Raw genomic sequence first — 26354 nt, 5'->3', positions numbered from 1 at the left:
GAAGTAACATCTAAAATGGCCACAGCTGTTTAGTTGGTAAACACAAGAGCCACAGGACTATCACCCCATGAGAATTAAGCTAAGGTTTAACAACATTACACAGGAAGCCCAATGAAGAAGTTGAGCAAGTGGATTTTAAGACCAAGTATTTAGAAAGCCACAGAACAACTGAAATCTTGACTGTTTTTGTCATATTTCAAGCAGCCAATTCACAATTCTATTTTTATGTGAAAAACATGAAGACATTGTCACATTGCCATTTGGCAAAACTGATCTAGGGAAGAAAGAAAAGAGTATGCAACAAGAACTACAGTTTGAAATGAAACTTATTGAGTGTCTTAATTTAAAATGCAGCTTATAAGAGACTAATTTCAGTACACTATACCAATTTGAAGCTGTAGCTAAAACAAAAAAAAAAAAAAAAGCAAGTAAGCAGAGCAGTTGTTCGTAAACAACAGTTACAAACACACATGCACACAACCCTACCTGATATTCCACTTAACATTTCAAACAGGTAGTTAGTTGAAACAGCCATAGTTAGTTTCACAGATTGTTCAATTTGCATTAGACATTTAACTAGCAAGTTCTACTAGTTTTTCTTTCTGCCAGCTTTAAGCAATAGAATTGCCATTGTGTGCTGCATTATCTGCTACATTGCCTAAGAGCATGTCCTTACATCACCTCTATGACATTGTGGGAGCAATGCTCAGAGATACAGTAACAACCAACACAACAGGGTTAACCGCATTTGGCCAAGATGCTTGTGAAAGGTTCTTTTAATACAAGAAAATACAAGAATGCCAACAGACTTCTTAAATCAGTCCTTGAAGATTTACTTCACTAGCACTCACTGCCAAGCAATCACTAAGGTTAAAAATAAAAGATGCCTTTCACCTCCAGCAAGTGAAATTTGCATTCAGCAGTAGAGTTGAACGTTAAAGCTCTACATAAATAGAAGTCATCGTTTCTTGAAGTTACAGTGGAATTGCTCAATGAACGAAGATGTTTCCATGTTGTCCTTCATGAAGGATCCTTTTAGTGCTAAATATACTTGCCCTTACTGAGTGTGCAAAGGTAAGCAAGCCAAAAGATAGTCCAAAAGCATCACTATTGGTTTTTAGTCCTTTTTAAAAATGTACTACAAAAGCCAAAAACACATGCCTGAACGCAACACGGAGTTACCAACGGAAAGTGCTAATAGCCAGAACTATTTGTCCACAGTTGAAAGAAAGCAGTCTGAGATTATGAACAGGAAAGGCATAGATGGTCTTTAATTTCTATTACAAAGTTTCTGTGACTCCACAGTTCAGTGAAGGGTTTGAATGACTAGGATGACCTTTTCCTAAGAGAATAGGAAGTCTAAGTATAGTCAGTAGCATCTAGCCAGAAGACGATGGTTGAAACATTGTGAAAAGATTTATTGTCCCATTCTGTCTCTAAGACTAGGCAGTTGATGAAAACAAAAACTAGAAAGTGGAACGCTATAGAACACGTGAGGTCTTGGAAGAGACTGTTTTGTGTTTTGCTGAGATTATAAATCTTATACGTAAGTCCTTTAACATTTTTGTAGCATGCAACAAACTAAAAGCTTTCATTAAAATTAACTTCCACTTAAAGAGGAAGTTGCCATGTACAACTTAAAATCTACTTAATGATTACATACATAATAAGCATAATATCAGCATCTAGATCAATCAGTGAGTTCCTGCTGTGTTTAAAATCAGCTGAGAAAAGCATCTACAGTTTGGTTAGTTGTTTGTTGTTTTGGGTTTTTTTTTTTTAAATATAGAAATATTCTGAAGGCTGTCAGCTTTTAGAAAGGACTTACCAGTTTAATACTGTCATTGTTCTAAACACAACCTATAAACACAAAATGTAGTATTCCATTAGTCGACTTAATATGCTGCTGCCACCACACAACCTACAATAGCCTAAGTGGTCATCACTCCCTGCTGCTCACACCACCCCACTTAGAAGTAGTCAACCCCACAGTTTCAGGCTGTGGACAGACACTCATCATCTTTCTGAAAACAGAATCAGAAGGCAATACTGTTTCAGCAGTTCACCGCAATTGTGCAATGTCAGAGGAGTCAACATCCACGCTTACAGCATATTTAGGACACTGCTTCACTCTGCAAGATGACAAGGAAAGAGTAGTTACACAAACTTAGGCACCACAGGATGACAGTACTATTCTTTGCACGATCTTCCTGGCTATTCCCCTGGATAAGTGATACAGCCCTTCTAACCTCCCAGAATTCACCTGGCATGAGGAGTGGTTGTCTACCTAAGCTAAACAATGCCACATAGTAGCAAAACAAAGCAAGCACACCAAGGCTAGCATTTGTAGTTAAATTTAAGAGATCTGTCATTCCCTTTTTAGGATAAAACACAGTCCCAGACAGTCAGACTACCTCCCACTACCCCTAAGCAAAGCAATCCTTCCAGCATGCAACTCTTCTCAGTATGTTCCTCCTATAAGCAGCACAAGAATGATCCCTTCAAAGGTATTTCATTCCGTCTGTAGCTGGTATTCAGAAGAATGAAAAATTGCATCTCCCTCCATTCTCCTCTCATTGATCCAACAGCCTTTCTGACAGAAACTATGCTGTTCAGGAAGGCAATGGCATCCACTGTATGCTCTTTCCTTGCTAATCCTCTTCAAAGCATCCATTAAGCTACAATACGCAATGTATACATACTAGACAAATCCTCGTAAAATTAGCTCATTCTCCCTAACAGAGCTTAGTTATCAAAAGAACAAAAGGTCATCATGAAAATTTCAGGCTACATCATTTCTCAGAACATTAACGTTTAATGAAGGGCTTGAGTACCTGAAAAGTCTTCTACGAGATACCATCTCAACCTACAAACTTTGCCTTGCCTGTGTCCATGTACCATCACAGCTACAACAGCATCACTAGTTGGCCAGCTACATCCATGCCAGTAGAATGGCAAAGCTAATTGAACAGTAAACCACCTATGGGTTGAATAACTTCACCAAATCCAAAGTTGTTTAGACTAGGCCTTAGTAACAAAATAGGCAAGACTCCATTTCCAGAACTGTTAGCACAGGTACAAATGGCAAAGCACCTCCAGTACAATCCATGGGCAGATTGTTCGTGATAAGAACACAGCTTATATACAGTGATGGAGGGGATTTTTTTGCCTGTAAAATAGTTGATTCTGGCTACCTTGACTGAAATAAGGTATACTAAATAAAACGTAGCTTTCTTGGCACATTGTACTTCTACTACTATCTTCTGGTAGGGAGGTTCTGTCACAAGTAGTCCCTCCCAAATGGTATAGTAACACCAACAGTATTCAGTAACATCACCCAGAAGCTTAAATTATTCTCAGGTGACACTGTCATCATCCTATTGCCCATCTGGCTCCCTTACTCCCTAGCACCAGTACTGATGCTCAAATGAGTTCATCAACAGTGAGCTGTTGGCAAGGTGTTGGGTTTTGTGCTTTGGGTTTTTCTGGGGGTGGGGGGGCCGTCTTCTATGACTTTCTGCCTGCGTGGCACCCTGGTCCAGTGCCAATGCAAGGCAGGTGTATACAGTTTGGTTAAGGGAAAGAGAAAGAGGAAGTCAAACAGCAAGCGCTGTGTCACGAGTTAAGACTGCTGTTGTGTGTCATGCATACATGCAGCCTAGCTAACCCATGCTGGGTCACTTATTAACTATATGGGGTATCCACTGTTTGGCTGCTTTTTTCATTATGCATAAGGCAAAACAGAAGAGATAAGAAATCCATACATTTTAAGTAGATTTGTGATTGGCCCCTAAGTTAGAAGGCCACAGCTAAAAAGTTGAAACAGTAACGTTGAAAGATGTAAGAGTATTAACTTGAAATAAGGGATTTTTATCCTTCCCCTCCCCTGCCCCCCCTTAGAGTCTTCCAGTGATTGAGCTGTCTTTTTCAATTAAGGAGTTACACGTCCACAGCAACATTCCAAATATTCTCCAAAACTACAGCCAACAACAAAGCAAACAAGGCTATATATGAACGGGGGAAGAACGAAAATCACAGAAAACCTTGTTTTCTCAATGTACCCTAAAAGAAAAGTATGAATCAGGTTGTAAAAATTCTTTGGAGGTCATCTTTAACAATAAGGAACAATGAGGAAGCAATCCGGCACCTCTTCTCTTAGATGTAATTTCCCCTAGATAAAGAGACATCTACAAAACAAAGATTAGACTCCCGCAGAGGGTCAGTGGCCAAAAAGCTGTCTTTGTAACTTGTAAACTGTCACTGGACACTTCAGGCTAAGCTATTTCACAGCAGGCTGCAGAGGCAAACAATCAAGCACATTCTGATGCATTTGGATCCAAAGAAAGGGAACAAGCCAGCAGCCTGCCTACATTAACCAAATGCTTCCATTTCAGAGGATACCGTTACATTGTTACAACACTTGTCCAATTTGTACTGCAAATTGGACCCCAGTTTTGTAACCGGGTTAAGCGTTATGTCAGAGGTTAGCCCACCCCCAGTGCACAATGTCCGGTTGTTACAGACTGGATGACTGCTGTAAATTAGTTTTAGTCTTCAATAAACCAAAACCAAGAGAATTGCCACAAAAGCAGTACAGAACAAGGAACAGGAGTTCAAGTTCTTTTCACATCAGGTTCCACAAAAATCCACAGCCCAGTCCTGGGAAGTTTGCTTTTGGTTCATTTTTTCATTAAATGGCTCGGTTTCTCCAAGTGAGAAACATTCCGTCTTTGTGCCCTTTTATGTTTCTATTTCTATGGCATGTTACTAACTCACACCAACTTACTTCACAGTTGCCAACAACAAAAAGATGCAGTTGGTTTTTGTTAGTAACACTTTGGATCACAGACCGTCTAAGAGTGAGAGACTGAAATTAGACATTACTTCCCTCTTAAGTGAAAATTTAGGACACATCCTTTTAGCTGCTGCCTCAAGGACATCCAATTCACAGAACTGTTGGGTGAAGATGAAGAAACCAAAGTCTTAGGAGCAGGCACTAAAATCCAGGGCTAGACTACTAAACTGAAATTACATTCATTTAACCCCTCTACACAGAGGATCTTTGCATGAGACTGATCTTGGTGTCATTTACAACAGCAGCAATCCAGAGAGCAAACATTCCTCTACCCTGGCAGGTACAACTCTCCTCCTAAGAAGCATGGGTTTGAATCTCTCTAGAAACTGAAGCGAGATCTTTTGCAACTCAAGAAAATGCTTCAATACCTGGAGCAACTGTACAAAAACAAACACTACCACCTCACTTTTAAAACCAAAGAGGAATACACGTGTTTTAGGCTGCAGACTTCAAGGAGGAAAGCATTTAAGACAGTTGCCCTCAGTGCTTCTTACTGGGTTGCTTGGACACCTCTTTTCTTAGATGCCACCACTGTGCAGGTTTAAGGGCTGGCTGGTGCTGAGAGGGGGCAGGCCCACTCTTCGCTGGGTGGGCATCAAACAGCTCCACTTCTCATCACTGCCCTGCCACAGGCACTCTGGTGTTTGTCACAACCCATTCCAGGTGGCAGTCTGGAAAGATATTAACCCAGGGAGGAGAATGAGATGATTGTTTTCTATCAAACTAGCAAACTGAATTGGCTCAATACACTGTCAGAGAAGCAGTGTGGACAACATGACAGAAAGGGTAGGACCACGCACCAAAGATTTTAATTCTTTAGGTATTTTATAGGCAGTATTTTCCTAACTTGTTAAGGACTGGCAGTTATCTGTTCGCCCAAGCCTTTAATGTCATATATGTACATACCGCGGCCTTTATTATGACCTGTTGACCAGCTGCAGACCACACCTGGCATAGCAAACCACACAACTTACCAAGATTACCAATTTTAATACAGTGGTCAGGATCTCAGAAGCTTGGTTGCAAAAGGCTGACCATCACACTCTTCCCAGTTTTCAGAAGCACCTAACTTTATAGTTTTGCTGATAATCTTGAAATGCTTTATTCATGAGGTTGTGAGCTTGCTCGTCAGCATTTTATTTTGTGGCTGACAGGTTTGGTCTACAAAATATGTTTGCATTCTTGTATTTGTAAAAAGTAAGAACAAAGAAAACTTAACTCCTTTACTTATGTTCAACAATTTCTTCAGCTGAAAACAGTCTCTGTTCCTCTCCTCAAAAAACATGTTGTTTTGCCACAAGTCAGACAACTCTAAAAATTTGCTACTTTTCTGCAGCAAAAATGTTACAAGAACACTGTAGGAATAACCAACATCCACACCCACAGCATTGTAGCAGCCTAAAATCAGAAAAGTAGTGCAGCATCTTTTTCAGATACTTTCTTAACCACCAAAACTCAAGCAAAAGAGAGAGCTCTCCTGTAACTAGACTGCACTTAATTTATGTCAGTCAGAAGCAGAGTCAGTCAAATGGCTGAAGTTCTAGACAAGACCAGGTGAAGCTAATGATTAGCTATGTATCTCAACCTCCTTAATGCAGTAGCCAGAGAATAATTTGGTTTTTAAAAGATAATCATTGTTGAGAGTTAAGAAATAAGCTGAAGTGAACTTTTAGTCTCCTCTACCATTTAGTACCACTCTTTCAGATATGCATTTCTTTCCTGGTAACATTATTTGAAATCATCTCGAATTCTGAAACAAGACCAAGGACACCGATACCACAATACATTATTGACATAATTCAAAAGCAGAACCGTTAAGTTAATCTTTTACTTTCTACTGTCCTATAACTAAGGAGAGATGGCAAAACACCCACAGTCTACTCATGATACTCTGCAAGATTACTGCTAAAATTCTAAGAACCAAAATTATTATCTGTATACATGCAAGCCCTTTAAGTAGGGATGTAGCTTTAACTCAAAACACATCTACAGGACCTGAACCAAGACACAGAGTCATCTTGCTGTGGTTTGTTTTACCACCTTGACATCACAATTTTTGCTAGTACAAATATGTTCCCTGCAGAGGTTTTTGCTCGCATAGCTGCAGCCTAATCAGCACAGCTATGCTAGTTTAAATTTTAAGTTTGGAACAGTTTAAGACCGTAAACATGCTCCAAATTAATTTTCAAGTAACCAGGAAGCATTTAGGGAACATACACATTAGGTGTTTTGTATGACTTAGTATCACTTATTGATGCATTCGGATAACCATACCAGGGTGGGGGGTGGGGGGGAAGAAGTGATCCATGTCTCTTCCAACTCAAAAAAAAAAATTTAAAAACCCACCAAAAAACCAAACCCACAACAACAAAGCCCCCCAAACACGCACTGGAGTTGTCTAAAAAAAATGCTGTGAGCGAGCTGTGGCAATGAGGAGCACTTCACTTCTATATACTTCTAGTGAAAAATATATTGTCCCTACTTTGAAGCACGTAATTGCAATACACACTTTGATAACAGAGCTACACTGCGTGTTTAGTAAAATTGAGGACTGGCTGTAACATTGGATGAATGACAATCCGCACCATGAAAGGAAAATAAAGATTATTTTGTTATGTCAAACTATTTCCAGTAGATAACTCGCAACAGAAGATAGTGACAACAGGCGATCAAGCAAAAAATTCCTCAAAGGAAATAGACACAATATTTACACTTTCAAAAATATCTTATTACAAAACAGAAATAAAACTGTAATTTCACATCAGACAGAAGAAGTTGGAGTTAGACATCCAGGTTGCCTTTATCATGCATAGAATACAGCATTTACTGTTATTATAAAATTCATAAAAGAAAACACAAGACTTATGTGAAGCACTTACACTAAGCAATGATGGCTATATAACACAATAAAGCACTACTGGCTACCCTCAAACCTACACAGGTCACCACAAGGCAAGAGAAGATAGAAAAGAGAGGATGCCTCCAGGATCCTTTGCTTGGTCCTGCTCAGGAGCCTTAAGTCATAGGAGGGTTTGCAACACCCTTCCTGGCCTCATGAGTGACAGGCAGCAATCATGGACATTGAACAGGGGGAATCATAACCATCTAGCCCTGTAATACAGCACTACCTGAGCTAGCAGCAGGCCATAAGCTCCATACTGAGCCTCAAGGCCTTAAGACCGAAGCCTGTCAGGCTTGCTCTGTCTGAACTTTTCTTGACCTGCCTTTTACTCAGTTTAGCTGTGACAGCAACCTCTCTAATAGACTAAATGTCTATGGCTAATTTATTTTACTTTTGTTTACCTCGGTGTAATATAACCTCCATTTATCCTCTACAGAAAGAGGTATTTACAATGATGTCAGGAAATACTGGCCTAATATGACAACAGAGGCCCTGAGAAGTGGAGAGACAGGAGCACAGGTGTGGGATAAGAGATGGGGCACAGTCCTGTCACCAGAGACCCCACAGCTATCAACAACTCACTAATAGTTTAAAAAAAAAAAAAAATGCAGAGCTGGACAAACCTGGCTTTAGGGATAAAAAAGAAATGGCAACTAACATACATACATAAAGGGCACTGTCTATAGTAAATGCAGACATAACCTGGAGCTGTAGACCAATGAAGAAAGGAGAGAGGTGTAAGAGCATGTTAGCAAACACAGAAAAAAACTCCATGTGGATCCTACAGGGAAGAAGGAGAAACAGGCAATGGTATACTCCTCCCAACAAATGACTCCCAAGGCTGACAAATTCCTGTTGCCCTCTCCAGCAGTCCAAAGCTGCTGACTTAAAGACCCAGAGCAGCAATGGAAGGGTGAAAGTAACTCCAGAAGGGACAGAAACCAGAAAGTGTGTGTTACCATTTTAGCTGCATTCGGCAACATTTTCCTGTGTGTAAGTACTCTAACTGCAATATTCTTCTTAATTTTTCTTTAAGAATTAAATCTAGACTAATGATTCTTGAGTCAGACTGTTAAGATTTCTATTACAATAAATAACAATAAATTCTTGGCTTTACTTACACACACATTATTTTTATATACAGACACATGCACAAGGGGTGCTTCCTCTTTGCCCATAAATAAGAATGTAACAACATGGATGGAGTCCTCCATTCCTTCTCCCATTTTGCAACTCTGAAGAGCATTGTTAGTCTTTAAATGTTACGAAAAATTACAATATAATAACAAAGCCTGAAACAGCCCCAGGTAAAGCAACCAAATGGGCCATCTGAACTTGTTACACGTTCTTTCCCCAAAGGGAACTCTTTGTGCCAGGGTGACCCGGTCAATGTTGTTTTGTACCAAAGGGCCTTTCATACATGTATATACAGTCCTAAGACAGCACCTAAACACAAAAACCAGTGAGCTAAGCAGTCACTGGCTGCACTTTCTGTTTGCAGAAAGGAGTTCTAGACATCAGAGAAGACACTTGCTTTCTTTAAGAAACCCTAAGAACAGGAAGGAAGCATGGCCAAGTTGATAAGCATCCACACTTTTAAGAGTAGAAAGAGTAGGAATTTGGGTTGATTTCCTGGACAAGGGCCCAGACAGGAGGAACACGAGCAGAGAGCAAGAACTGGGTCAGCAAACTACTGAATAGTTATTTGTCCTAGTTTTCAAGTACTCACTGAAGGTACTCTTACTCTAGCCCAACTGCCATCTGTAAGGGGTGTTAATACATGTAGAACTATTCAGATAAACTATTTTGGAAAGAAGAAAAAAATATTTTATGCTGTCACAACACCTACTGTCAATGGAGTTGGTAAATAAGGGATCTCATTCCAGTATAAGTTTGTTCTCTTTCTGTAAGAAAAATAAGGTATCTAGTATAATTTTGATGCAAAGACTAACTACCCCATCTGTGGCTGCAACTCAGACACAACACAGCACTTCAAATTCATCTGATGTGCACAGACAGCTATCATCAATACTGAGAAAATGAAGGTCAAGCTTCTCTGTAGAGACCGAGTGCTACACGTAGGAGCCGACCGCTAATCTGTATGCCAAAGATGTACTTGGAAACCTATCTGAGAACTCTACACAGGGGTCAGATGTAAACAGAGCATAAGCACTGCCTCATCCACTTCTAAAATCCCCAGGTATACTGTTATGAAAAGCATGAAAGGTTCTTCCAGTATCGACAGCACAGTAGTGGCATGCATGCTTTTGGAAAAAAAGTAGACACTGACAGATTTTAAGTCCTAAGAAAAGTCAGTTATCAGTGTTGTGAATTTAGTATGTTAGAAGAGAACAGAAGTAAAATCTTGGAGGGCAACTGGCCTGCCCAGATAACCAGGCAAGTCCCAGCCTATATAGACAAGCAAGCAGCTGTAGCTAAGGAAACAAGAGTACAAAGTGACACAAGCCTTGCGTTTATGAAATACAAAACCCAATATCTATTTTTATCATGTGCTAGTTAATCAGCAATAGTTCAGATGTTTTACATCACATTTGACACATTTACTGTATGATTTGAGAAAGGATTTGCTTTGCAATAGCAAAGACAGTTTTATTTAAAACCAGAGCCGACCGCTTAAAATTCCAGTAAGATTTCAACATAGCACAAGGTTTCCCAATCTTCATGTCTACAACAACAGCACCACCACCCAAAACAATGAGAAAAAAGTGAAAATACCAAGCATTGCCTGTCAGCCAAGGTCAGGTCACAGAGTTAGCAGATGGTGACCTCAAACACAAAAAGAAGTCATTCTTGACACAGCAAATAGGTAATCCTTGGAACTCCGTGCTACAGGATGAGGATTCACAGGGAAACTGGACAAATGCACAGGATAAACCCATCAAAGGGTGTTAAGCACATGAAGGCACCTCTAGCTCTAGAAGCCCCTAAATACCTGTGCATGTCTATCATATATTGCTTGGATATTAATGCTTAGAAGCTATTTTCTTCCTTAGGAGATGAGCATCCTTGCTAAAACCTTAGAGTCCTCTCTAAGGAAGGACAGCAAGGGGCCTAATGAATAAAAACAAAACAAAACAAGGAAGAAGTCAAATGATCATGAGACAGAAAATGAAAAACCCCGCAGAAGAAAGGATGAGGGTCGAAACAGAAAATTTCTCAGGGACACCAGGCAAAGCACCCTAACAATGCCAGTAACTCCCCAAAGGCATCCAAGAAGCCAGTAGGCAGTACCCTGAGACGCTCTGGCCAGCAACTTATATAAGAGGACAAGGGAATAGAAAAACCCTATAGCTGCCAGAATCTCATTTTCCAAGTTTGTTCCCTCTCCCCTGAATGGCCATCTTGGCTGGGACCAGTAGGTGGTCCTGCAACTTGGCTGGGCTTCAGACTCAAAGGGTATAAATAGAAAGGTTAGGGACAAAGCACAGTCAAAGGCTCAGTAAGCAGCGCTGCAACCTGGCCCATTTGGCGTACGCACGTCAGGATTTCATCCTGCAGCAGGGGGGCGCGTCAAAGGAACCGTACCATGAACACACCCATAGCACAACTCTCACACTACCCATCAACTTATCCCCAGTGAAACACAGAATCTGCTGCGCACAAGCCAGCCCAAAGCTTCTTGGTGTCTCTAATTCAGGCAGGGGGTCTTGTCACTTTGTGCATGGGTGGGACACAAGGACAAGAAAACTGAGCAAGTAGTAGCACGGCTTGAAGGCAGACTGGGTCGGTATCATGCAGCCTACTTGGGTTACACACAAGAGAGCGGTCAGAGAGTCTCATGGGGCAGAAGCTTAAGCAGCAGCTCCATAATGAAGGTAGATCCTGAGCTCCAGGGATTTCTAGTTTGACCCAGCCTGGTTTGTGTTATAGCTATTCTGGAATTCCAAGTTTCAATGGAATGACTCACCTTTTTCCAGAGATTCAAGGAAATCAAAACACTCAGTGTGCCCCAATTTTGATTCTTACATATGGATCAGATAAAATCTGTTAACCACCAACCATGATGTTTACCTTCTTCCATGAATTGTTTTTACCTTCTTCCATGAAGTGTTTAAACTGTCATACAGCAATTTGATGTCATTGATTTCCATTGCCAAAGTTGGAACAGTAAGAACAAAGGTTTAAGAAAAAACAAACAAAAAAACAAACCACAAAAAACCCCAAAACAAACATGACACAAACCTGAAAAAAAGAAAAAAAAAAAAACAAAAAACAAAAAACCCACCCACAGAAAACCAACCCTACCAAATACCCAATGCAAGGTTATAGTTTCCCTCCTGAAGGGGAAAAGGAATGACTAGTTCAAGTCCTGCCTCTGACAGGTTTATACTCTCATGCAGGTACCTAGCACTCACCTCAACTATCAACTCCAACTTGGAAGCCAAGTTTGTCACATTAAGTGTCACCTCATTTCAGAAACATACAAATTTCTTGTAAGCCTGGGTCCTGAGAAATACAACTTAGAACAATGAAACAAACAGATCTTGTACCTTGCCTGTGGAGTTACCTTAACAGCAGTTATCTTAATCATTAAAATACATTTCCCCAAAACACCCAGTATTCCTAATCTCTAATTTGTTACTGCTCTCTGACGAATAGCTGTGCTACTTATGAGGAAGCACAGCTCAATTTCTCTCACCTCAAACTTGTCACTGGTTCTTGAAGCTTGTATTCAAGCTTGGGAAGGTTACAGCCCAAGACTCCTACAAGGATGTGAAATCAACATGAAGGCTGTTTCTCTAAGTTAGCTTAAAACTAGATAATATACACACACAGACAGAGGAGAAAAAAAAATCCTTAGAGTATACATGCTATACAGCAGCTATTAAACATTTACAGTGGATGACAAAATGCATGCATTCCATTTAAATTAGAATCCTTTGATTTTTGTAGGCTCGCTCACCAAGATAACAACTTTGACTTAATCCACATTGTTCCAGCTGAATTGTATAAAGATGCATCAGCACAAAACCAAGGAAAGCAGGAAATTTTTTAACCACCTCAGCTACATCATTCTCCATAAAATGTGCAATGTAACTCCAGATACTGTATTTTATTCAAACTCTCTGCCAAACAAATCTCTGCCTCAGTACTTATTAAAACTGATTTATTACTGTCAAATACATTAATCCCTATGTTAATCTACCCCAGGTCACTTAAAGTTAGTCAAGCCATATACAATGTTGCTTTTGGTCCACATGGGAGTTTGAAATCAGAGCTTGGGAGAGATCCGCTATGACTTAAATATTACAGCATGAAAACAGCAAGGAATGCAGAAGACTTTTCCTGTAATCTATTTCCATTTTCTCTGCCTCACTTCATGGCATGTTGTTAGAGCCTAAAATTTTCACTAAATGAAGGCTGAGTTTATCTTAGGATCTTGTGTCACTGAAGTTGTAAAGCAGACAGCACTCACATGCCAGCTTCAAACTGACATTCATTGCACTCCAGCAGAGGAGAGAAGGTTTGCAAGTTATATAACCTACTTCATCCATACTGCAAGTAATACATAAGACAGAAAAGCTGGCTCAACCACTACATGTGTAACATTATGTTCAGTAAGTCCTGGTAATATTTCTATATGAAGTCTTACACCCAACAGTTTAAAGCCTTCAAGTTATATGGCTTCCTTATTCAGTATTTCCAACAGAAAGCAGAATTTGTTTTCACTAACAGACCTCTTGCCTCCTAGTATAACCAATTCTCCAGACCACTTACCAGATGATCCAAGATTTTCAGAACGATCAAATCGAAAGTTCAAAGACGAGTAACGACAGTTGGACAATCACTGAAGAGAAGCAGTTCTAGCATACACATCCTGCATGTTTGCTTAGCGACCAGATCACCATCAGCACAATATGCTGATACAGGTCTGTTACCTGTCACATCCCCTGAAGAAGCTGTCTCCAATGCAAGCAGCAGTAATGCATACATTCTACACCTTTCCTTTTTATGTCTGCCTAGTAATTAATTTTAAGTGCCAGTAATTCTCAATTACTCCATCATTAGTATGACTAAATGTCATTCTACGATAGGAATTATGCAACTATGCTTTGGTCAGCCCCAAATACCACCACTGTTACCTGTGACTTTGAACGTGGTAACAAATAATATGCTTATAAACTGTTCGTTTATTACAAAGACACAACTTAGATTACCACCCAATTCAGGAGTGCCTTTGGCTTGAAACGAGAAAGTGTTCAAATATTCTGTTACCTCAGAACAGGATCTCCCAAGAAGGGAGCACTGAGTTTTAAGGGAGTTTTAATCTCTACACAGGATAAAGCCTCTCAAAAGGTAATAAGATTTCAGGTGGTACTACAAGAACTACTGGACACATCATACTTGATGCTAAAAGAACAGGAATGTGGAATTGTACCTTTTCAAGAATGACCTTAGTCTACACAAAACATTCATATGAGTCTTGCAGGCAGATAAGCCCTCAGGCACTTACATAATAATGAACTATTGAAACAGAGCCAAGACATGAGTTTTCAGAGGAAAACAGTCATGGGTTCTGCGCTCACGCTTTGTTTTTCACAATGACTTTACTGTGATGTGTAACAAGGGGGTATTTGAACCGGTTAACTAATAACAGAAAAAGTCAGCTGGAAAGGGCTTCCATAGAAGAATGAAAAACTAATGTCCTTCTGAGAGCATCTTGTACCACTCTTCCAATGGCATTTTAAGACTGCTGCTCAAAACCCAAAGCAGACCTAGGTTACCCACAGTCATGCAGAGCTGTACTGTAACATCAACCCTAACCTGATCTGAATATTTGAGATTTTTCAGTATTGTCTCGGACAATCTTGTGTATCATCTCCCTTTCCCTACACTGACCCGTATACTGGAGTCTTTCCAAATCAGTTGACATAACTGGCATTTTCAACAGCATCACATGCTAGTTAGATGTTTTGGACAGAAACATTTATGCAAGTGCTGTGAAACTTGGTCAGCCTCTCTCACTCTCTATCAAGGACCAGCTTAACCTGATTAATTCTGAGTTTGCCTTCATGGCAGAAGGCAGGAAATATTCTACCTTTAAACTGCAGAGTATAGGATCAAGGCCAAATTAGAAGAGTTTTACATATACGGTAGCTAAAACCAAGACACATTTTCTCAATTATTTTAGCAACAAGTCACTTCCTACTGAGTCAAACATTGGATTTTTGTAACCCAAAAAGTTTTAATGTTCTACTATTGATCTTCCTTCTCTACAGTCCTAGTTGATATAAGAATACCAGAACACCTATGAAAATCCTAATAAAAGAGAAGGAGGTTTTGACAAATTACACTTTGCGTTTCTGGAAGATAACCTAAAAAAACACCACCAAAAACTATTCCTTTATATCCCTCATAGGAGCAAAATGAATAAGTCACAATTATCAGGTCGTCAGAGAAATTTAGTATTCCGCTTCTATACCAAAAACATACTTGAAAATTGCCCCTTAAGAAATATCTTACAAGTCAAGTCTAAGCTACCTAGCAACTTCCTTCACTGCATTAGTGAAGCTCACAAAAAGGAAAGGATTTTTCTAACACATCCATTATTGAACTATTTCTGTAACGCTGCAGAATTCATATGATTGCCAATTATTAAAAGGTCACAGAGCAGGAAATCAAAGAGCAGTTGCACTTAGCCATGGACATTAAGATCATCAGGACATAAGCCTTTTTTCAGCATCCTCCTCTTAGCTTGGACTATATAAAGGTCAGAAAACCACTAAGTAAAGCTTTTGTTGACTTTGTTATGCTTTTCTCAACTCTTAGGACACCCTTCTCAGAAAATAATCCATTTCATTCCCCACTGAAGGTACAGCAGGCAGAAAGCCAATAGTTGGCACTTTGTCACATAGCCACTTTAATAAGAATTCTCAATAGGCTCTTCCTTTTACTTCTACAGTCATGCTCCATTAAAAAAAAAAAAAAAAACCACAACAACAATTTGCCTAAAAGACTGATATTGAGAACAGCGGAACATGGCTGTTATCAGCCTTGCAATTGCTATATGCTGTTCCACCACCACTAACTTATCTCCACAGTACTGGTATTTATCCAAGTAATGCAGGCCCACAAATTCCACCAGCCGAGGAGAGCAAGACATAAATTAAAACATTAGGAAAACAGAAAAAGTACACCCTTCAGTTTACACCAGGGAATGGCAACCATTAAATCTCAGGAGCAGCCCACTAGGAAATGCAGTGCAGTATTCTTCGTAACAAAAGCATACGTAAACTGCCAGCTGAGAGAAGCCAAAATGCATACTGGCTCTTCCTCTCTAGTCCTACTAGCCACCCACTTCTTTGTTCCAAATGCTACAATCCCTTTCCCTGCAGGTAAAAGCTTGCCAATGCTCTCAGGACTGAGAGTACAGCCAGTCTCAGCTGTACTTAGCTTCACACCGCACGGCTTTTTAAAACAGCTCCCACTGCAGACTGGGAGACAGAGATACAAGTATTTCTAGAACAAGCAGGAGTTAAATAATAGCTAAAGGAATTTCACTACTAGCTAAAGGAATTTTACCATTCAGATTTAATCTAAGAAGCCAGAGGTGATATTTGCTCTCATAAGGCAGCTTTTACTGCCTCAATTCAATTATTCCATTTTCATCAGAAGTTCTGCATTTTACAAAAGCTCAGAAACAATGTATAGACATATGTTGGCTTGAAGTCCTTATCATGGTAACAGGTCCCAAAACCTAGTATCACACACCAAGTAGTTTGCACAAGAAATCAAAAGAGCACAAATAAGTGCCTTTAATAGTCTGCAGAATTATGTGAAGAAAACGTTTCATATGGCAAGAAGGTCTATGGCATGTTCCCACCAGAACAACAGCCTGTTTATTCAAATATCCATAAACATTCAATTTACTAAGACACACTAATGACAACATTTTGAGAAAATCATACTAGTCAAGCAAGAAACATATCCATCAGTAAGGAGCTAAAACAGGAACCTCACCAGAGTGCTGTCATTAAAGTAGAGAAAAGCCCACTAAAGATTCCTACCAACAAAATAACCCTTACCTAAAAGCTGTAGGAGAACTGCTTAGCACACCCAGTGATCTCCTAACAAAATCTGTAGCATATAAATTATCATCCTCTAGACCTAAACAGAGCAGCACAATTGACCTTGGCTTCAAACAAGGAATGGCAGTCTCTGCAATCCTCTAAGCAGATGGAACCAAACAGGTTGGGGAAAAGAGCATTTAATTTGGTTAAGAAGAGGAGGAGGAAAATTGGATGAACAGAGATGAAAAACAGCTTTGGCGTACTTATGGTAAGTCAGCCTAGCCACACCTTACCTTTGAATATATGCAGATGATCATAGCTACATTTAGAAAAACAACAATTCACTTCAGCAAAGACAGCTAGACTTTTACATGACCTATTCAAATGCAGGCAACACTGTAACATTATGACATCTATATCTAGTATAAGTTTGGTTTTCAGCATCAGATGAGGAAACATGAACGCTAACCATTTTGAGATAAAATACTGTCAGTAAGAAGAGACAGGGCAAAAAAGGGAAGTAGCCTCTCCCACAGCACGCCCCAACAGAAGTTTGCGATGTACTTAGATCTGCTGGCAGTGTTCTGCCATACCCATTTTAAGTATTCAGACTTGACTTTCAACCCATTCTGCAAGTAAATTGTCTACTCTCTTGCTTACTGCTGTCTAAAGGTACCTTAGAGCCAATGATTATAGCTTTGCCTGTTCCAACACTTACTTCCTGTAAATAGTGCCTGACTATTTTCTGTTCTCACAAGGGCTTAATTAGTCCTGCTCACAGAGCTACAGCAGCTGGCACATCCCAGCAGAATCCATCGCATTTTCACAGCTACTGAAATCCATCTGAAGCATGCTGCGAATTTTTCTATGCTGACAATTACGTGTCCTGTGAACCTTATATCTACCTATACATTTGAATACACCCTTTCAGGAAGCAATTTAACCATAAGGCAGCCCTGAGAAGTCCTGAAACATTTGCTGACATACGTACAGTTCACAGAAGGGCAAACAATCCTGCACAGCCAGAAAAAAGAGACTCTCTCCTCCACTAACAGAGCAGCAGATCTGTAATTCTAGAATACAAGAGTAATCGTGGCTACATGCAACAACAAATACAACTGCCATCTAATTTTATTTTATACCCATCATCCCTACAACATATTTCATCTGCTCAAGAGACCATTAGGCTACAAATAAAAAAAATAAAAATAAACCTAGACAGTCATTTTCTTCCTACCCTGGCCATATCATAACTCAAACATGCCACTTAACAAAAAACAGTGAAGGACAGATATTTCCTTGAGGTTCAGAAAATTCAAAAGAAGTTATAATTGAAAATCATGCTAAATCAAATTGGTATTAAATATATAATATTTCCTCTTCAAAATTTTGAGTACCTTAATTTTGCCAACACCTCCTTGCTTCAAGTTCTTTGCTACTTCTCAGCAGCAGTACAAGCTGTGGCACCTCCCTTCAGCTGTGGCACCTCCCTTCCTGAGAGAGGCTGTCTGCTTATCACCTCACCGGAGGCCACATCGCAATGTGGTGAGCAGTCTTCTGTACACAAAAAGATCGTCACTGTGCCCTGAAAGGAAACCTTGAGGTTCATCTTCAAACTGGACTAAGATGAAGATTTTATTTTTATGTCAAACCATTGAGACGAACTTTCCAGAAAATATGTGTAATCACTGGCAAGTTAAAACTCCAGCTCAGTTTTACAGTTACCTGATGATAAAAGTCTGAATCTCTCACTCCTAGCTATTGCCATACAGAAGGCAGCAGGTCATTCTTTTTAAAGCACTGCAACAGGAACTACATGGAAACAACTCACCTCCTGCTTCTTATTAGTTTACATACCGATCTGCAGCATCCTACTTCAAAAGCAGAATGTTCTGGTAGTAGGAGCATATTCAAATAAACAAGTGAAAGTCAAAAATGTTTTCAGAAATCTGTTTTCTGAAGCAGCAGAACTAGCACCTTGTTTGTCTCCATATTCTTAGTTATTGAAAACCAGTTTCTTTATTGAACTTGTCTTGACAAACATATTGGTTTAAAAAGCAAAGGCAGCCTGTCACATCATTAAGTACAACCAACTGAAATACAATGTCTTGTAGAAAGGATAAGGCATTTAAAACAAGTTTTATCGGAGAGCAATACAGTTTAAAGTAAGTCTTCCCCTTAAACACTGTCCTAAATACTTTTTCATAATCACTACCATTATCTTCTGTAATGTCTTTTCAAATCTACCGACACCGTCTGCCAGAAAATTCACTGAATGAGTCAGACACAGACACTTTCAAATCATAAATACTCAAAACTGCTATTTCCATTTCAGAACTACTTCTATTTAAGCATTTGAATTGCCGATGGCATAATAATCCAACAACCTCCTGAAGTTTCTTTATCAAGATTTTCCTCATGCACAGACAGCATCTCCCACTGACGAAAGCAAGCCTTGTTTCTTTGCACAGTGTGTTGGACAATACAGTTATACAACCAGACACCTGTAAAACTTGCCAAATTTTTAGCGTCTAATTATTGAGCGTCTTCATACATGAATGCTTGACACAGTTCCTTGAACATACAACTGAAGACATAAGATAACAACAGAGATCCAAGCATTAAAATCACTGGCATTACATGCCCTGCCAATTCCCATTAATTTTCCTTCATGACAAATCAACAGAAACTCTTGCCTAGAGCTAGCGCAGGTTTTTCAAACTCCAGCCTTTTTACCCTGTAACCCAGGAGTCAGGCTTCAAGTCTGAATCTCACCCACAACTGCCAAAACCACTGCTCACTAGTCACTTGGGCAAACTCGCAGTAATGCCACCAGTTCAATAGCACTGATACAACTCCATCGGCATAAAGACTGGGGCGGCTGCTGGGCAGGGGTAAGGGGGAGCCCTTTGTTTGTGTCTGGCTCTCTTGAAGGCCTGATACAATTTAAGCTCCTACACCTATCACATTTTATATTTACGTTTGAGAACATACATAGAGCAGATAAGAATCTGTTGAAGGAATTTTCACCATGAAAGGTTTTGCTTAAGAAGTATGCCAAGAATATGCTCTTTTCCTTCACACCAGATGATTTTTTCATATCTGATCTATACTCAGAAAGCATAATTTTGAAAACCTGGACAGAGCTGAGATGCAGCTTTTAACTCTTCTATCACTAATTCCAATTCAGTTTTCCACATTAGCAACTAACTATTCTCCATGTTTTTCACCAGGAAGCTGCCAACAACCTTATACACAGGCTTATTTAACCATATTCAGTCATTGGCTCAGACAAGGGAGTCTCTTCCATATGTTAATCAACTAATCTTACACTTCCAACACAAGAATGAACTTCTTTCGAGTTGCCTACTAACACAAACTCAGTCTTCACAAGTGTCACAGTACAACTGAAGTTTACACATAAGTTATCTCTATAACATAAGAACCACAGCATAAAATCTTCATAACTGGAACTGGCTAGTACCCCCACAGGATCACCTCCTTTCTTCTATAAACAGTATTAGCTCACAGCTGAAGATAACAAGGAAGACAGGCTGTGTTTTATGACCACGCTGCACCCATAATTCCATGACACAACATCTAGTTCTGTCGATCATAAACATATTTTCCTCTGTTACAGAAGCTACCACCAAATTTGAAGCAGTCTCATTAAGGTTTGGTAGAAAGCAAGCACCTTCCTACTGAAATGCTACAAAAATGAAAGCTGAGGATTTTACAATGTAACTCAGAGAGAGGACTGTGCAGTACGCAGCTCTTCACTGGCTTCCAGATCTGTGAACACCACGGCCGGGACATAACCAGGAATTTAATACTCCCTGACACTGACTACAGCACGGGAGAGAAAACAAGAACTTAAATTACACGTTAAGACCTCAACTCTTGAAAACCAGATTATGCCCAGAAGGGTTTGCCCAGAGGACCTGGCCAACTGTATAAAACCCGGTCCATTTTAAAAAATACACAGCACAGTTGTGATACAGAAGACGATTCAACTGCCTGGAGAACATCAACGCTGCACGAGGAAGAAAACGTATCTTTCAATAAGAAATAATATCTAAAAGCTTTTCTGCTATGCGACAGGTGCATACGACAGTTTACACACGTGAAGTCACAAAGCCTGCATGTCAAGCAAGTTATAATATTAACAGTTTTCTTAAACATATGCTAACACACACATTTACTAAAGCCCCTAAGTCACCTGACTTGTAAGGCTAAGACAGACACAAAAAGAAACCAGCACTGCCCGAAAAGCTCAGTAAGAACAACAGCTGTCATATCTTCTTTGTTTTCTAGTCGATTACCATATGTTTCAACATCTTTGTTGCTCATTCTAAGCAAACAAGAGATGAATACCTGATTCTCTCAAGAAAAAAAAAACCACACACACAAAAACACCACCCTCAAAACCCCCCAACTTTTAAAAAAGTTTATTTGACTGCCACTTGGGAATATACAAATTGTGGTTACACTAGTGTCTAATATGTACATTATTTACTGTTGATAACTCCAGTGTTTATAGATACACGCACACGGCAGGGTTCCCATATTGTGCAAGCTCAGGAGTTATTATCGCCTCCGTAAAAAGACTGTAGGAGCAGCAGCCGATTTCCCTGTCCTGACAAGCAACAAGTGTACAGAAGGCTACAAACAAGACCCACTTACAGTGCTCTTGACCCACTTAGAGCGAGTGCTTCACTGGCCTAAAGCCTCCTCCAGCCGAGCATTTCCAAGCGCTCCTTCGCGCCCCTAAGCAAACACCCTGACCACAAGCCCGGCTCACTCCTGCCCCCGGCCAGCCGCCCGCCGTGCCCGCTCCCCGCCGCGCCGACAAAACCCGGCCCCGGCCACCGCCGGCCTTCCCCCAACACCCCGGCCACCCACCCGCGCCGGGGCAGCCGCGGCCCCCGCCCCACCGCCGTTCCCGGGGAGCGGCGGGAGGGAAGGAGCCGCCGCCGCCCCCCCACACCCACCCACCCTCGCCGCCCCACCGAGCGGGCAGCCGCCCGGCCCCGGGCCGGGACCCCCGGGCTCCTCGGGCGGCGGCCAGGCCGCGGAGCCCCTCCGGTGAGGAGCGGGGCCCGCCGGGCACTCACCTGGCAACGGCCGCGGCGCCCGCCCCGCCGCCCGCGAGGTGCTGCCCGCCGCCCCGCGCCGCGCCGCGCCGCCCCCCTCCTGCGGCAACCGCTGCCGCCGCCTCCCCGGCCTGGTCGTCTCCTCCCTGCCCTAGAGCATCACCATCGCACGAGGCGGCCGCCGCCAATGCGGGACACCCCACCGCGCCTGCGCACGGCGCGCCGCAAGGCAGCGCGGGAAGGCGGCCGCGAGCCTTGCGGGGGAATGTAGGCAGGAAGGGGCCGCCGCCGCCGGCGGCACGCGCAGGCGCAGCGGGCGCCCCTTCCGGCCCGGGCCGCGCAGGCGGGGCAGGGGCGGGGTGCGGCTCCCCCCTCCCCCCCCCCTTCCTCCCCGCCGCCGGCAGGAGCCGGCGCTGATTGGCTGAGGGAAGCGAGTGACGCTTGCGCGGGCTTTTGTTCTCCGCTGGCGCGGGCTGGCGCGTGCGGGGCGGTTGCCGGCGGGGCGGTTGGTGGCGGAGCGGGGGGCCTAGCAGCGCGTCCCTCTCCGCCTCCCAGGGTGGGGGGGGTTTCTCCTGTGCCGCCGCTTCCTCTGGGCCCCGAGCAGGCGGCGGAGCGTCACCCTCTCCTACAGCAAATGGTGTCACAGGAAACACCAGGCCACGCAGCCCTTCCGGCAGGCGTGATGGCAAGAGGCCCCAGAGGGGCCACCCGTGGTGACCGCATGGAGCCATCCGGGCTGGGAGAGACATCGTGACACTCGCTGCGGCGGGGGGACGGGAAGCGTCCCCGGGGGCCGCGGCAGCTGCCCCAGGTCCTGCTGAGGGGGGAAGAGGCCCCGCTGGGCCCGGGTTTAAGGCTAGGGACTGACCTGCCCGCTCCGGGGCGAGGAGGCCGCAGCCCGTGCAACACCAGAGAGGTGACGAAAACCAGATGGAGTTAGCAGGCGTGATGCTGCTGGAGGCATCTGGGAAGCCTGGCTCTTGTGACAGGGCCCAAACACCTGTGTCTGATGTAGAGGCACGGAGGGGCAACACCAAAGAGAACAAGAAGTTCCTCTGTCAAGTAATGGGAAGCGTAGGGAGAACAGCAGGAAAATCTACATGGAGATCTCGGCTTCAGAAATCGTGTCCTTGGGGAAAATGGTGGAAACTCTAAGCCTCCATGTTGTGCAGTGAGAGTAGTCAAAACGCTATAGAAAGACTATCGTTAGAGATTGTCCTTAGAGGACAATCTTGAACTGCCAAGAACAATTGGCTGACCTGGGAAGACTTGTGTAGCTTGTGTGGCTCTACACGCTTTAGTGCTTTGCTGAGCCACACTCCAATATGCTTGTACCCGCGCCCAGAAATTTTAGCTCAAACCGGTGACTGTGAACAAGGTAGTGAATGGAAGAAAAATTATCCTTATAAATTAATATTTGAAATGTTTTGATCCCTAATACCCACCAACATTAAATACATACTGGCCATTCCTTAAAACTGTTTATAAAACTATGATTCCCTATTGTCTCCTTTAAAATATGTCACATCTCACTCATTCGCTAAAATCTTTACTATTGCGAACGGACCAAGGTAGTTACTGAACATCACAGTTGCATTATTACATGCATGTACAGTTTCTCTCATCAATCAAAATGTATTTTGACAGCCGTCAGGCAGCAGCGCAGAGAGCAGCAGCTGCAGTGCCTGCTCTGGCTCCACCCTGTGCTGGTCAGCTGAAGTTATTTCCTGCCCCGTCTTTCAGTATTTCATATGTAAAATGGCGCTAATGATTTTAAAATATTTTGAGCTCCGTTGACGAAAAATATATATAAAAACTGCATGTCATTTTCATCTGTCATTTCCTGTCACCGTAACATGTGCTCAGCCAATTAAGAGGGAAATTGAGCTAGGAATACTGTTTCATTAAATATTAAATAAAAGGAATTAGGGTGGTTTATTCTGGTTCGAGAGCCTGGAAATCAAAAAGGAAAGCTGTGCTCTGCCATACGGGGCAAACCATTCAGAAAGACACATTTTAAAAAAAGAACTGAGTTACATACTTCCTGGTCATTTGTAGATCATTCCTAGAAATCGTAGCATTAATATAAAATGTTCATTGCCTTAATTCCATCGCTGAACATTTTTGTCCTAAATACATAGCCCTGTGCTTTGTGAAAGTTGGCAGGTCATTAGTTAACTCTGTTGTTGTTTCCGAGCAAGAGAGAACGAATTTGCCTGTGGTAAATGAAACGGAGACTGGCCAGACTCTTCGCGGTGAATCACAGAGGGCTACCACTCTAAAAACCTGCTCTCAATGTTTTCTCAGCCCAAGAAAGGTAATGGCGAAGCACTTATGCAGCTCCCTGGGGCTGTGAACAAGGCAGGGCTACAATTAGCTCCAGCACAGTGACTGTGACAGTCATTAAGTGACACTGGGTCTACCCCACATCTTCCCCCCCCCACCCCCCGGCCCCGAAAGGCAGGATTGTAGTGTGTCCCTGCATGGCAACACCTCATCCTGCCCATCCCGCGTGACCACCGTGCTCTTACAGTCATGCGACGGACTGACACAACTATATGGCACTCTAGGAAGAGCCAAAAGACAAATTATGATTCAGAATAAAACTGCCCTAGGGTAAGGAAGAGCCTGGACCTCTTGGGGGTTTTTTTTTGGTTGGTTTTTTGTTTTTTTTCCCCAGGATATGCCTTATTGCTGCAAGCCTTTAAACTGTTTCATCTCTATTGGCAAACATACTTGAGCGGCTCCCTTCTGAATTCCCCAGGATGGCTGCCACCATGTGACAGCACCATGCGGCAGCACTAATGGGGAAAGGGCCTGAGGAAGCGGTAAAGCAGTGCCTGCTCATTCTCTTTGTATTTCCTTCCTTATCAGAGTCGTCTTCCCCTCCCAAAGCACGGAGGGCCTGACCCTCACCGCACGCTCCCTGACGCTGCTGAGGGCTGGTGCTTGCTGCAGCCACCAGGTTCCAAGCAGTCAGAGCTGGTGCTGGTACCATGGGGCCATCAGGCCCAGCTTCCTTCGGGCGGGCAGCGTGGAGAGGTAGCTGTGACACTTAGGGCAGGTGCCCAACCTGAGTGTCACAGGGCAATTATTTAGCACTGCGTTTTATGGCTGCTGCGTTTTATCCCTGCTCTCAGGGACAACTCCTGACCCTACTGTTTGTTTCCTTTTCTCTCTTTGAGGAAATGCTATGAGTAGGTCATGCCTTTTTGAATCCTAATGCAAAAAAGTAGATTTCAACTCTCATTTAAACAGAGCTAAGAAACAAGAGGGTATAGAATCATAGAATCGTTTAGGTTGGAAAAGACCTTGAAGATCATCCAGTCCAACCATTGACCTAACATTACCAAGTCCACACTAAACCAATTAAGGGTAGACTAGACTAAACCATGTCCCAAAAGTATAGTAACAGCTTCAGGCCCTGCAGGAAAATGTTGCTGGATGGAAGGCATGAGTATGCTGTGATCATTGTATTATACTGGGGTTTTTTTATTATTGTTATTTGGGGATTTACAATGGCTGACCAGGATTCTTTTTGCCCTTTCTGAGATGTGTCCTGTTGGCCACAGAAATCTGTTTTGCTTATCTTTGAGGCCAGTTATATTTAGACTTCCGAGCTGGTATGCTCACGACGTGGCCCAGTCCCAAAGCCACCAGCTATCTACACTGGGGCTGGAGCTGGAGCTGGGACAGGCTACCCACTCAACAGTCTCTGCGTCCATCAGACTTTGCACACGGGGTATTGGTGCCTGCGCCGCCCTGGCAGGGAGTCAGGAAATGGCCAGCATACACACCTGGACCAAGGAGATGGGACACATCTCTGGGTCCCATGGATCAGACATAGCCAGAGTCTACCTTTGAGGAGAAGGGGATCCAATATTACATGCGTATCTGCTCACTGTCTGTCATACGACAGTTCCTTCAGAGCCTGCCATTCAGTGAACTTGATTTCATAGAGTATCTCCTAGACTCTGTTTAACCTGAAATGTAGTTAAACAAAAGCTAAATGAACGTGAATGTCCATATAAGCAGCAGGTTCCGGAAAACCTTGTGACAGACGCTTGAGAGATGCCCTTTAGTCGCTGGAAGGTATTTCCCAAGGTCTCCTTGGGATGTTCTGTGTCTGCGTCAGCTGATGAAAATACTGTCTATATTTCTGTAGCCACGGGTGATTAGGAATTTCTCCCACAGCGTAATTTAAACCCACTGGGCTTCTCCCTGGACAGGGTCAAGCGAGCAGAGAAAGACCCTTGTGTGTTTATGTGACTGAACAAGATCTGCTTTATTTGTGCTTTGTCAGGGCTACAAAACTTGGATCCATATAGAAAGTATAAGTTACACTCAAGCTGCGTGTCTGGGTTCAACTTGGCTGTTTCCTGAATTGCAAAAGGCAGCAGTCTCTCTGTTACACTGAGCCCTGGGTAGGCACAGACTTTTTGGGGACAAGGAACGGGAGCCTCCGAACAATG

At 42.4% G+C, this 26354-nt stretch overlaps 1 protein-coding gene across 1 annotated transcript in view; it reads right to left on the bottom strand.

Annotated features, from left to right (window-relative positions):
- Positions 1-18241, bottom strand: part of ADIPOR2 (adiponectin receptor 2) — a 43121-nt gene extending 24880 nt beyond the window's left edge. The window contains exon 1 of the mRNA XM_009482304.2: positions 18187-18241. The gene's annotated coding sequence lies outside the window, so the exon portion shown is untranslated. The remainder of the gene's footprint in view (positions 1-18186) is intronic.
- Positions 18242-26354: the final 8113 nt, after the last annotated feature.

This window comes from Pelecanus crispus, chromosome 1, assembly GCF_030463565.1.
Source record: "Pelecanus crispus isolate bPelCri1 chromosome 1, bPelCri1.pri, whole genome shotgun sequence".
Classification (NCBI taxonomy): Eukaryota; Metazoa; Chordata; class Aves; order Pelecaniformes; family Pelecanidae; genus Pelecanus; species Pelecanus crispus.
This window is presented reverse-complemented; position numbering and strand designations above follow the sequence as displayed.